This window comes from Lithobates pipiens, unplaced genomic scaffold (genome assembly GCF_037356315.1).
Source record: "Lithobates pipiens isolate NorthernLeopardFrog02 unplaced genomic scaffold, aLitPip1_a1.2 Scaffold_3, whole genome shotgun sequence".
Lineage (NCBI taxonomy): Eukaryota > Metazoa > Chordata > Amphibia > Anura > Ranidae > Lithobates > Lithobates pipiens.
In genome coordinates, this window is record NW_027507790.1 from 126,192,964 (window position 1) to 126,205,409 (window position 12,446).

The following is a 12,446-nucleotide window of genomic DNA, read 5'->3' on the forward strand; positions in this document are numbered from 1 at the left end:
CAGCGCAGCCATTGGCTCGCACTGCTGTCAATCACATCCAATGATGCGGCACGCTGGGGGCGGGGCCGTGTGATACAGCGAGCGGCTATAGCTGCTGGCTGTATCACGGGAGCGCGCCCGCAGGTGCTTCTCACCATGCGAGGGAGCTCGCATGAACGTGAGAAGTACAGTGCCTTGCGAAAGTATTCGGCCCCCTTGAACTTTTCAACCTTTTGCCACATTTCAGGCTTCAAACATAAAGATATAAAATTTTAATTTTTTGTGAAGAATCACCAACAAGTGGGACACAATTGTGAAGTGGAATGAAATCTATTGGATTTTTGAAACTTTTTTAACTAATAAAAAAATGAAAAGTGGGGCGTGCAAAATTATTCGGCCCCCTTGGGCCTGTGGGAGGAAGCAGTGACAGCCGCCAAGGGACCCCAGAAGAGCAGGTTCAGGGCCACTCTGTGCAAAACGAGCTGCACAGTGGAGGTAAGTATAACATGTTTGTTATTTAAAAAAAATACCTTTTCAATCCCTTTAAGATTTCAAGTTACAAAGTATTTACCATGAAAATTATTCATGCCTATTAGGGATTTTGATGAATATGTTAATGTTAAACTTTGGAATATGTTCTTAATAATTTGTGATATTACTTTTTGGTAATATTAATATTTATTTAAAAGCTATTTCACCTTATGTCTTTTGCATGCCAGAGAAAATGTCCCCTTGATTAAAATTTGTTATAAAATAGTTTTACATTTTAAAATTGAAATGCACATGCAATTCTGTGATTTGTGTGACCCAAATGATAGCACCTAGCATTTTATCTATCTATGTTAATAGACAGGTCATTGCTCAGTAACTTCTGTTAAGACGTTTTACTCACAAGTCATTTCATAATCAGCAGGCATAGAAATTAAACTATTAGAACACAAATTAACCTTGTTTAATATCTGAAATACAGTAATGCACACTTAATAAACTTAAGAAATTCTTGACATGAGAACAGTCTATCAGTTTGTGTTAGACCAGTGCCCTAACCTCTACATAATCACCATGAGAAGGTAATGATCAGGTACATGTAACATGAAATATACACTAATTTTAAAGGACCAAAGCCATAAAACTCCTTGAAACAATGTTTGGTGAGGCTAGGAAAGAGGAATGTGGTTCCCCAAGTTCTTCCCTTTTTCTTTCAAGGCACACACAGTCCATGACACTTGGATTGCGCCTTCATCTCCATAGGTGATGGACACCATAGATTTCTACAGAGAATGAATGAGATGGCAGGTCATATCCAAAAGTCTCCTAACTTTTTTGCTACCAGGCCCTGAGTTCCATTTTTAAATTCAGGCCAGACCATTTTTGAAAATGTTGTGGTTTTTTTTAGCTTACACATACAGCTTTCAGAGTTATTTTCTTAAGCAAAGGACTAGTGGTATAAAAAGATGGTGCTTTAAATAAATATGGGGTGGTTTTTGGATTCTTCCTATTTAAAGTATAAATATGATTTGTCTTGTCCATTCCTATAGTTAGCTATAAAAATAAACACAATGGAAGCAAATATCTTATTTATTTACAAAGAAAGTAGAAAACTAACATAGAAAACTAAAAGACAAATACAGAGCATATAAAACAAACGAGGATAGATGATATGTTACATAAGTCCATCCTTGTGTTGCGTTTGTTATCAATATATATATATATATATATGTAGCACTAACCCCCGAAGGAGCTGCTGCTTTGATTGGGCTTACCGTTACCTTCTTCACCTCGATTTGTGTCTAGGGGTTCCCGTGGTAGATGGCCCAGAAACTTTAGAGACTGACGACAGATCTGTTTAACCACTTGGTGCCCATATTACTTCTATTGACGTCATGGGCTTTCAGTGGTTATATCTGAATGATGCCTGAGGCCACAGACATCATTCAGATATCGGCGTTTTCAGCCGGCGATTCCCTGCACCATAAGAATGATCATAGCGGCTGTTCCACCTCTTGATCATTTTTATGGGCGGTGGGAGGGGACGCCCCCCTCCCTCCGGTGCTTGTACCGACTCACCGCCTCCATCTGTGAGTCGGTCACAGGATCCGTCGGCCCCCGCCAGTTACCATAGAGATTTCCGGTGTACCAGATCTTCCCCGGAGTCTCTATGATCGTTCGGAGGCCGGGCACGATGTTATGACGTCACGCCCGGCCTCGGTATTCAAATTAACGGCGCCGATTTGGCAGGGAAGCCAGGATCGTTTTTTTTTTTTTATATATTCTTCCCAGCCTAGAGGTGAGATATGGGGTCTTATTGACTGTAAATATGTTGGATCGTGCCATATTCCTATTACAAGGGATGTTTACATTCCTTGTAATAGAAATAAAAGTCATCAATTTTTTACTTAAATTTTTTTAAGTGTCAAACTAATTAACAATAAAAAAAAAAAATGTAAAGCGCCCCTGTCCCTGTAAGCTCGCACACAGAAGCGAACGCATACGTAAGTCCCGCCCACATATGAAAACGTTGTTCAAACCACACATGTGAAGTATCGCTGCGAACGTTAGAGCGAGAGCAATAATTCTAGCTCTAGACCTCCTCTGTAACCCAAAACATGTAACCAGTAAAAAATTTTAAAGTGTCGCCTATGGGGATTTTTAAATACCAAAGTTTGGCGCCATTCCACGAGCGCGTGCAATTTTGAAGCATGACATGTTGGGTATCTATTTACTTGGCGTATCCTCCTCTTTCACATTATGCAAAAAAATTGGGCTAACTTTACTGTTTTTTTTAAGCATGAAACAGTTTTTTTTCTGAAAAAAACGTGTTCGAAAAATTGCTGCGCAAATACTGTGTGAGATAAAAAGTTGCAACAACCGCCATTGTATTCTCTAGGGTCTTTGCTAAAAAAACATATATAATGTTTGCGGGTTCTATGTAATTTTCTAGCAAAAAAATTAGGAATTTTACATGTAGAAGAGAAATGTCAGAATTGGCCTGGGCGTGAAGTGGTTAAAGGGATTTTTATTTGCAAAAAACATAGTTAACGAACAGTCTCTTAGTATAGGATCAGAGGGCTAGGAGGACAAGTTCAGGTACTCTTAGAGCCGGTTGACACAGGGGCGACTCAGATCCGACTTCAGGTCGCCCCTAGTCGCCTCAGGTCGGACAACATGTAAAAATCAATGTAAGTGAATGAGAGCAGTCTTAATGCACACTACTGAAGTTGCTCCGACTTCAGAAAAGGTTCCTGTACTACTTCAATCCGACTTGTAGGCGACTGGTACCCATTGATTTCAATGGAGGTCGCCTCCAAGTCGGATCTCCGTCTATACAGGGGCGACTCTGACAGAATTATCAGCTCTCAAGAGGGAACTTCCACGCCACATTTATTTAAAAAAATTGGCGTGGGTTCCCCCTCTGAGAGCATACCAGGCCCTTAGGTCTGGTATGGATTCTAAGGGGAACCCCCTACGCCGAAAAAATGGTGTAGGGGTCCCCCCCAGATCCATACCAGACCCTTATCTGAGCACGCTACCCGGCCGGCCAGGAAAGGGAGTGGGGACGAGCGAGCGCCCCCCCTCCTAAGCCGTACCAGGCCGCGTGCCCTCAACATGGGCCTCTTCCCGACAACCCAGGCTGTTGGTTGTCGGGGTCTGCGGGCAGGGGGGCTTATCGGAATCCGGGAGCCCCCTTTTTTGTAAAAAAAATTTCACAGGTGAATGGGTAGGGGTACATTGTACCCCATACTCATTCACATAGGGTGGGGGGCCGGGATCTGGGGGCCCCCTTATTAAAGGGGGCTCCCGGATTCCGATAAGCCCCCCGCCCGCAGACCCCGACAACCAACGGCCAGGGTTGTCGGGAAGAGGCCCTTGTCCTCATCAATATGGGGACAAGATGCTTTGGGGTGGGGGGTCCACTTGCTCGTCCCCACTCCCTTTCCTGGCCGGCCGGGTAGCGTGCTCGGATAAGGGTCTGGTATGGATCTGGGGGGGGCCCCTATGCCGTTTTTTCGGTGTAGGGGGTTCCCCTTAGAATCCATACCAGACCTAAGGGACTGGTACGCTCTCGGAGGGGGAACCCACGCCGTTTTTTTTTTAATTTGGCGTGCAGTTCACCCTTCAGAGCTCATTCTCTGATTGGCAAAAGTCGCCTGGCCTGGGGCGACTTAAAGTCGTGTTGTAAGTCGCCCCAAGTCATGTTCAAGTCGTGTCCAAGTTGCCTCCAAAAGTCGTGTTGAAAGTCCTGTCGCCCCTGTATGAACCGGCTCTTAGTGTCACAGTCAATAATAAAGAACTCTCTTACTTTGACTAAATCCAGAGAATAGCCATTCACAGCTGGATGTTCACTCAAGTTGTATAGTCCCCCTCTCACAAGGCCTAGCAACCAACAAGGTGCTTAAATCAGGAACAAGTCTCTGCCAGAGACATTGTTGTAGAACATGTAGGAATAAGTCTCTGCCACAGACTTTGTTGTAGAACATGTAGGAAACTAGAACTTGTAGATCACTCGTGTAATACCTGTATCTTTCAGCCAGTTTGGCGATACCCACGATATTGGATTCACTTAGGTCCCTCAGCCTCACCAGGCTATTGCTGGCCAACCCGTACGTGGCCTTCTTCTGAAGAGTCCTCCCCTGGATAGCTACGAAGTTGCTGGGCCTCTCCACAACCGGAGACGGCACCTGACCACCTCGGAATCCTTTATTCTATATATATATATGATTTAACCCTCAGACTTATTCATAGTTTCATAGTTTCATAGTTAGTAAGGTTGAATAAAGACACCAGTCCATCCAGTTCAACCTGAGTGAGTGTCTACAATTGCCCCTATCCCTGTACATTGCACACTCACATTGGTCCCTACCCTCAAGGAGCCCAAAATCCAAGGTCCCCATTCATATACTAGAGCCAATTTTGGACAGAAGCCAATTAGCCTACCTGCATGTCTTTGGAGGGATGGAGGAAACCGGAGTACCCAGAGGAAACCCACGCAGGCACAGGGAGAACATGCAAACTCCAGGCAGGTAGTGTCGTGGTTGGGATTCGAACCAGCGACCCTTTTTACTGCTAGGTGAGAGTGCTAACCACTACACCACTGTACCGCCCAAATTCTAAAAAAAATAATAATCTGTATAGACTTAGAAACAGACATCAAGTTTTTTTAAGGGGATACTATTCAAATAAATGCCTTGGTAACAATTACACATGCTGTCCTCAAACAATGGAAACTTATATACCATTGTTGCATTTCAGTTGACAGTTGGCTCAATCTATTGTTCTGTAACTGTGGTCAACAATAGCTTGACAATCTGACATATATGACCTTTGGTATAATACAAAAGTGCCATCTAGAGGGTGAATTGGAGAATGTTTCATTAAACTAATGCCGCGTACACACGACCGGACTTTTCAACATCAAAAGTCCGACGGAATGATTCCGGCAGACCATTCGATCGTGTGTGGGCTGCAGCGAACTTTTGATTTGCAAAAGTCTGACAGACTTTAGAAATGGAACATGTTTCAAATTTTTCTGCCAGAACTCCGCCGGACCCAGTTCCTACCGAGAAATCCGCTCGTGTGTATGCTAGTCCGACGGACAAAAACCGATGCGAGGGCAGCTATTGGCTACTGGCTATGAACTTCCTTATTCTAGTCCAGTCGTGCGTCATCACGTTCGAATCCATCAGACTTTGGTGTGATTGTGTGTGGCCAAGTCCGTTCATTCGGAAAGTCCGTCAGAACTCTGTCAGAACTCCGTCAGAACTCCGTCGAAAGTCTGTCGGACCTAGTCCTTCGAAAAGTCCGGTCGTGTGTACGCGGCATTAGCCAACATAAACTGAAAGATAGGAATCCATAAAGACTTAACACCAAAGAAGATCTGTACCAACCAGAAGAAACTATACCTGAAGAGGCTTTCGCCCAATCTCCAGCAACTGCTTATAGAAACCTGGGTTCCTTGCTGCCTACAGAGATTGTGAACCCACTGTAACCTGAGTTAAGTAACTTTTAAGCATACCTTTACTGTGTATAGACCATAGTTTATGCTTATTTGCTAGGCATTTTGCTTGTTATAGGTATATCTGTCAGTTTTGTATTGTATTCCTATAATTGTAATATTTTTGTATTTAAAGCATTTTTGTTTAGGAAAAGCACATTGATACACTACAGAGGTCCGAGCTTCCTTGCTTATAATGCAAAGCAACCTTAATAGACCAAAGCAATAAAGTCCTCAGTGTTGTGTATCTTAGCTGGAGCTCAATTTGAGAGCGAAGAGAGCATTCATTTCTGGCTTTTGCATTTTAAAGCACACTCTGACATTACCCACACAAACACCCTCTGCCATCCCGTATAGTCCTCTGTCCAATGAACTACAATCCATAGGCTTTACCCAGAACATCCTCCAGGAAATATGTTACTGTCTTCCACTAGGGGGCAGTACTAAGATGGGAACAACTGCCTTGACCCAGGTCAACAGTCCAGTCCACATCTGGCCCACTTGATGTTGTCAAGTCAGGAAATCAACTTATTTTAATTTTGGCATCACCAGGAGGCCTGAGATGATGCTTCTCTGCCCCCCTACACGTCACATCAGGAGGCATATGCATTAAAATCCTTCAGGAGATGAATTCCTATTTGCAACCCTTTGTTAAAAAACACCCTGCTGTGTAAATTGATTCTACAGCAGGTCAGATGGCTCTTTGATTACCAGGTCTCAACAGTCCAGAAATATCTGATATAAAAAAAATGTTGCACCTTACAACAGTGCTACTGATTGTTAGGTCTGTAATAGTTGCGTAGCCCTTTTCAGCTCACAGCACTGGACAGAAGCTACCCTACTAAAACTCACTGATTTACTAACTGCTAAAACCAATAGCCACGAGTCACGACTCCATACACTTAATACCTCCCCAATTCCAAAAAAGCTGTCATGCTCTGAAAAATCTACATAAAAACAGATTGCAATGAATTCCAAATCTCATAAACTCATATTTTATTCACAATAGAAAATAGAAAACAACAAATGTTTAAACTGAGAAAATATAGCATGTCGGGGAAAAAAAATTGAAATTGATGGCAACAACATGGACAGGGATCCTAAAAGCTGGCAAAGTGGTAATAACAAGAAAAAGCTGAAAGAACATTTTGCAACTAATTAGATTGGCAACAGGTCAGTAACATTACTGGGTATAAAAAGAGCATCTTAGAGAGTCAGACTGTCTCAAAAGTAAAAATGTGATTCACCAATCTGTGAAAAGAAGTATCTAAAGATCGTCTAATGCTGCGTACACACGATTGGAATTCCGGCCAGAAAAAGACCGATGAGAGCTTTTCATTGGAAAATGCGACCGTGTGTATGCTCCATCGGAATTTAGCTGTCTAAATTTCCACCAGCCAAAAATTGATAGCATGTTCTCAATTTTTCCGATGGAAAAACATTCTATCGGTAATTCCGATCGTGTGTATGCAATTCCGACATGCCAAAAATCATGCATGCTCAGATTCAACTTCGAGACAGAAGCTATTGGCTACTGGCTATTGAACTTCCTTTTTCTAGTCCCGGGGTACGTGTTGTACGTCACCGGGTTATAAACGATCGGAATTTGATGTGAACGTGTGTAGGCAACACCACTTGAGCCGAATTCCGTCGGAATTCCGTTGGGAAAACCATCAGAGCTTTTTCTGACTAGAATTCCGATCGTGTGTACGCGGCATAACAATTTCAGACTATTTTAAAGTTAAAATTGTCTAACAATTTTAGACTAAGGTTCCCCAAGATAAAATTGCAAAATCCTTAAATATGTTATCATCTACAGTACATAATATATTTAAAAGATTTCTAGAATCTGGAAAAATCTCTATACACAAGGGACAAGGCAGAAAGCATTATTGGATAGCCTGTGATCTCTGGGCTCTTAAACAGCACCACTTTCAAAACAGGAATGATTCTATGATGGACATCACTGCATTGGTTTAGGAATACTTTCAAAAATCATTGTTTAAAAACACAGTTTGCTGTACCATCTAAAATTGCAAGGTAAAGCTCTTATATGCACAGAAGAAGCCATATCTGAACATGATCCAGAAATGGTGAGGTCTTTTCTGAGTGAAAGCTTAATTAAAATGGTTTGTTGAAAAGTGGAAAACTGTTCTGTGGTCAGGCGAATCAAAATTTGACATTCTATTTGGCAATCATTCATGGGTGCCACATCCTCCAGACTAAAGAGGAGAGGGACCTTCCAGCTTGTTATCAGCATTCTGTTCAAAATCCTGCATCTCTGACGGTATGATGGTGCATTAGTGCGTTTAAAATGGGCAGCTTGTACATCTGGAAAGACACCATGAATGCTGGAAGATATATCCATGTTTTAGAGCAGTATATGCTCCCACCCAGACAGCGTCTTTTTCAGGGAAGGCCTTTCATATTTTAGCAAGACAGTGCGAATCTGCATACTTCATCTATGATAACAGCATAGCTTAATAGTAGAAGATACTGGGTACTTCACTGGTCTGCCCACAGTCCAGACCTTTCACCAATTGAAAATATTTGGAGCATCTTGGAGCAGTTAGAATCCTATATCAGGTAATAATAGGACAACATGTTTCCCCCAAAACTTCAGCAACTGGTCTCCTCACTCCCCAGGCATTTACAGAATTTTGTTAAAAGAAGGGATGCTACACTGTGGTAAACATGACCCTGTATCAACTTTTTTGAGGCGTATTCCTGCCATCAATTTTAAAATTACCTTATTTTTTTCAAAAATGGTATCTTTTCTCAGTTTAAACATTTGATATGTTTTCAATTTTCTATTGTGAAAAAAATAAAATGGGTTTATGAGATTTGTAAATCATTGCATTCTGTTTTTATGTACATTGTACACAGTGTTCCATCTTTTGTTGGAATTGGGGTTGCATAAGACCTTCTGCGGCCTATGATTCTGTTGACCATCTATTCCTCATCCATAAACTCTACTCCCTTGGCTTCCAAGATTCTGCTCTTTCCAGGTCCTCCTGCTATCTATTAGAGCAAACCTTCAGTGTTACCTACAATCTGATCTCCTCTTCTCTGTTTCCTCTTTCTGTTGGGGGTCCCCCAAGGCTCTGTTCTTGGACCCCTTCCCTTCTCTATCTACACCTCCTCTCTTGGTCACTTAATAACCTCCTTTGGCTTCCAATACCATCTCTGTGCCAATGACACACAAATCTTTCTCTCTACTCCTCACCTCACTCTTCCAATTTCATTTTGCATTACTAGCTTACTAACATTAACACTTCCTCAAACTAAATCTTTCTAAAATCAAGCTTGTAATATTCCCCCCTGCCCATTCCCTCCTCCCTGACTTTTCCATAAAAATCAATAATACAGCTATCAGTCCCTCCCCTCACGCCAGGGTACTAAGTGAAATTCTGGACTCTGACCTGTCCTTTCAGCCCAAAATCCAATCACTGTCAAAAGCTTGTAGACTTCAACTCCACAACATCTCTAAAATTTGGCCCTTTTAACCACTTGACCTCCAGAAGGTTTTACCCCCTTCATGACCAGGGTATTTTTTGTTATTCAACATTGTGCTACTTTAACTGGCAATTACATGGTCATGCAACACTATGATGCAATGAAATTGTATTTCTTATAAAAGTAATTATCACTGTTAAAAGGAAAAGTTTTAACTGTCATGAATGGCTCCCATTCATGACAGCTGGCTTACTATTATGATATTGTGATTGGCTACAGCAATCACATGGTACAGGGTGATATGGGGCCCAGGTGCCATGTGATATCTGTGGGCCAATAACAGCATCAAAGTAGTAAGCAAGCTGTCATGAATAGCTTCCATTTTACTTACATTTAATCATGTGATCACTATGATTGGTCATAGCAATCACATGATATCCTGACCATTTACAGCGGCTGGGTAACAAGCACCATGATCGGATGGACACAGCGGTCATGGGATCACACTCCTGTGGGCCCCAGGGGGCACACCAGAGCACATGTGCTGAGCCACGAACCAGTGAAACCACCAAGCTACTCATTCAGTCCCTTGTTAACTCTCACCTTGACTATTTCAACTCCCATCTCTTTGTCCTACCTATATGCAGGCTATCCCCCCTTCAGTCTATCATGAATGAGGATGCTAGAATCATCTACCTTATCAACCACTCAGTGTCTGCCACCTCTTTGCCAGTTCCTCCACTTGCCCAGCAAATTCAATTCACAATACTAAGAATAACATACAAAGAAATTCACAACTCTTCCCCAAGGTAAATCACCAATCTTTGAATAACATGTAGGGGGAGCTAAATTATTAATCACCAATGTGAACAATACCTTCTTACTGATAATCAATAATTTGGCTAATTAATAATACATAACATATGTGCAACTAGTTAAAGTGCATTCACCTTCATGAATACAACACAACAAAAATAAAAAAAACACATTCGTGTGATAACACCTGAGGTGACAGCATTTGCTGTAATAACTACAATAAGAAAGTCCTTCAATTTGAACTATATCAAAAAAAGTTCTTCCATGAACATGATGTGATAGTCCACACAAAAATATATATATATATATATATGTTAAATCTCTTGTGTAGAAAAATGTGGTCTCAACTTTGTACGTGATCCTTCACCTGTCTCAAAATATCACTTAAACTGTCCTCTCTGCTCCTCCCAAGACCTCCTGCTTTCTAGCTTTCTTGTCTCCTCCTCCTCTCATGATAGTTTCCAGGACTTCTTCAGAGCCTCTCCCATCCTCTGGAACTCTCTACCTCAATCTGTCTGGCTATCTCCTACTCTGGCCACCTTTAGACATTCTCTGAAAACTCATCTCTTCAGGGAAGCTTATCCCGCCTCCACCTAACAACTATACTTTTAATTCTTCCATCAGGTCATTCCTTGCAGTTATTATCTTTTGTACCATTTGCCCCACCATATTCGATTTTAAGCTCTTATGAGTATTAACCCTATTGTATTTAATTGTATTGTAACTGTATTGCTCGCTTTATATTGTAAAGCGCTGTGCAAACTGTTGGTGGTATAAAAATTCTGTATAATAATAATAATATTGTGTGGTTGTGCAGGTATGCATGTATGTGCATGGAACGTTGATATAAAAAGGATTAAAAACACATGTAAAAAGCACAATAAAAATAAAAATGAATCCTAAACATTATAGCTTCCTTTTAAAATCTTGTGCAGAGTATTACGTTTATTGATATCCTTTTCAAATGCTCATCTATCTGTTCGTAAATGTCTCTTGTCACCCATTCACATTGCACTGAGGAATAGGCAGTACCTCACCTTCCATTTTTTTATTTTTTGTATATAGCAGACCCAATCTCAGAGGTAACAGAGACAGATGACAAAGAGCTGGGTCATTCAGTTGCTAAACTGGACACAGAAGTGAAATTCTTTTAAATCAGTCATAGTCTAACAGCTGTCAGGGGACAGCTTACATGTCATCAGACATCTGGAAGCAAGACAAAATCTGCAGCTGGATGAGAAAATACTTATATCAGCTAAGTGCAAGTTGTCTGTAAAATACAGTGAGCTACAACGTGCCATAGTGGTCTGTATTAATCTTCAATGAGACCTACTTTTCAGTCTTACTTTTATCAAAAGATAAAACTCCCCATCAGCATTTTCAGAGTTCCCAGGTTCACATTAGGTGTGCCCAATTTTGTTTCATCATGTCACATTGTGTTATATCAGCTTAGTCATATCTTTTCAGGTCTGAGCTATAAAATCAATCTTCGGTGAGGTTGCATCTCATTTTAAAATTGACATTCACAAAGTTGTAAGAAAACATGAATCCTTTTCATGGGCCAAATCTAATTAATTCCATTGATTCACTTTCTTTTGTTCTGCAATGCTTTCATAATCTAATTTTATTAACTCTCACAGAACAGTCACATTACCTTACTGCTTTTAGTTGTAAAGTGAAAGGGACATACCTGGCCAACTGCTTATCAAATTTTAACAAAATTTTGAAGTGTGTGCATAGCTAATACATTTTTTTGTTTTGAACAGAATACGGAAGTATTAGAACCTCTTTCAGGTTTTTATTGCTGTCTGTGTTCCCACTGTCTGTCCCTCACCCTTTAGGTCTGGTATCAATTTGAAGAGGGGCCCCACACAAAAACACTGCAAAAAAAAAAAAAAAAAGATGTGAGCCCCCTCAAAATGTTATATTGGTCTTTTTTGGGTCTGGTATGGATTTTAAAGGGGGGCCCCAATGCTAAGGTAAAAAAAAGCATAAGTTCTCCCCAAAAAAAATATCAGACCCTTATCCAAGCATGCAGCCTGCAGGTCAGGAAAGAGGGGGGTGAGCATGTGCCCCCCTACCCTTGAATTGTACCTGACTGCATGCTCTCAACATGTGTAGGTACCTTGGAAGGGGGGGGACTCCCCCTGGCAAAGCACCTGGTCCCAATGTTTATGATGACAAGGGACTCTTCCACACAACC